At 46.5% G+C, this 2500-nt stretch overlaps 1 protein-coding gene across 10 annotated transcripts in view; it reads right to left on the bottom strand.

Annotated features, from left to right (window-relative positions):
- LOC113568239 (transcription factor 4) overlaps nt 1-2500 on the bottom strand; it is a 151597-nt gene that overhangs the window by 54701 nt on the left and 94396 nt on the right. The gene's annotated exons all lie outside the window — the stretch shown is intronic.

Genomic DNA, 2500 nt, shown 5'->3' with positions numbered 1-2500 from the left:
AATGACGGTCTAAACTCACCGAGCTCCTTCACACACACACACACACACACACACACACAGTCAGACAAACAGCCCAATTACCGAGGGGCTTAAGTGTGTGTGTGTGTGAGGGTGGAGGGGTGTGTGTGTGCGTGTGTGTGTGTGAGGGTGGAGGGGGGTGTGTGTGTGTGTGTGTGAGGGTGGAGGGGTGTGTGTGTGTGTGTGTGTGTGTGTGTGTGTGTGAGTGAGGGTGGAGGGGTGTGTGTGTGTGTGTGTGTGTGTGTGTGGGGGGGGGGGTTCTACTAAAACAAAAGCTCCTCAGTGTCCCAGAGATGCTTTTCTCAAGCTTGTGGGTTGTCGTGGCAACTGCTTGGAGTAAATTAGTGGAGAGTTGAGGAAAAACAGCAACAACAACAACAACAACAACAGAAAAAAGAAAAAGAAAATAAAAACTTTTTTTTGAAATTCCAGCCACGGTCCTATGGGCCGGTGGGCACGGTTGCCGTAGTGATGGCAGCAGGTCTGTGTTGGGGAGCTGCCTGGCACAGGTGCCAAACTGGCATCCAGGAGGAGCGGGTGAGGAAGAGGAGCAGGTGAGGAAGAGGAGCAGGTGAGGAAGAGTGACAGTGGCTCAGGCAGACGATGGCAAACGCCAGCAGAGAAGATATCAGTGTAATTAGAAAAGTCCCACAGGACAATAAAACCACACACACACACACACACACACACAAGCTGGGGATGAGGTGTGTGTGTGTGTGTGTGTGTGTGTGTGTGTGTGTGTGTGTGTGTGTGTGTATGTGTGTGCGCGCCCTAACATGAGAGACCATTTAGGGTGGAATCAGTGAACAGTTGTGTGCACACACACTAATTGTGTATACATACGAAACACTCACATATGAAACACTCACACATACAAAACACTCACACAAAACACTCACACATACAGAACACTCACACATACAAAACATACAAAACACTCACATACAAAACACTCGCACATACAAAACACACACATACAAAACACACACACACAAAACACACACATACAAAACACTCACACATACAAAACACTCACACAAAACACATACAAAACACTCGCACATACAAAACATACAAAACACTCACACATACAAAACACTCACACATACGAAACACTCACACAAAACACACATACAAAACACTCGCACATACAAAACACACAAAACACTCACATACAAAACACTCACACACAAAACACTCACACATACGAAACACTCACACAAAACACACATACAAAACACTCGCACATACAAAACACACAAAACACTCACATACAAAACACACACACACAAAACACTCACACATACAAAACACTGACGAGAGACACTGAACTCAGAGGGTTGATCCACTGGAACATGAAGAGTGCTCCTTCTCCTCCGCTAAGATTCAGAACTGTGTGGAGCAGAAGGCGTGACAGACACAGGCTCCGCCTTCTTCAACTACCCAACTCTTATTGGTCCTATCTGTCACAGAAGCATGACGCCATGTTCAGATTACAGTGAACACCCAACACACACCCTACACCACACACCCAACACACACCCTACACACACCCAACACACACACACCCTAGACCATACACACCCCACACCCAACACACACACACACCCTAGACCACACACCTAACACACACCCTACACCACACACCCTACACACACCCAACACAAAAAACCCTACACCACACACACCTTACACACACCCTACACCACACAAACACCCTACACCACAGACCCTACACACATCCATTCACAACCCTATGATTACTAGAGCAGTAACTTAACCACTGAGACACTATACACATACCACACACACCCTACACACATCCACCTCACCATGCACAACCTTCTGATTACTAGACCAGTACCTTCACCACTGAGACACTATACACATACCACACACACCCTACACACATCCACCTCACCATGCACAACCCTCTGATTACTAGACCAGTACCTCCACCACTGACACTATACACATACCACACACACTCTACACACATCCACCTCACCATGCACAACCTTCTGATTACTAGACCAGTAACTTAACCACTGAGACACTATACACATACCACACACACCTTACACACATCCACCTCACTATGCACAACCTTCTGATTACTAGACCAGTAACTTAACCACTGAGACACTATACACATACCACACACACCCTACACACATCTACCTCACCATGCACAACCCTCTGATTACTAGACCAGTACCTCCACCACTGAGACACTATACACATACCACACACACCCTACACACATCCACCTCACTATGCACAACCTTCTGATTACTAGACCAGTAACTTAACCACTGAGAAACTATACACATACCACACACACCCTACACACATCCACCTCACTATGCACAACCTTCTGATTACTAGACCAGTAACTTAACCACTGAGAAACTATACACATACCACACACACCCTACACACATCCACCTCACTATGCACAACCCTCTGATTACTAGACCAG

Source organism: Electrophorus electricus, chromosome 21 (genome assembly GCF_041902795.1).
Source record: "Electrophorus electricus isolate QZ-2024a chromosome 21, ASM4190279v1, whole genome shotgun sequence".
In the NCBI taxonomy this organism is placed as follows: domain Eukaryota; kingdom Metazoa; phylum Chordata; class Actinopteri; order Gymnotiformes; family Gymnotidae; genus Electrophorus; species Electrophorus electricus.
The sequence above is the reverse complement of the archived record's forward strand: the minus strand, read 5'-3'. Positions and strand labels throughout refer to the sequence as shown.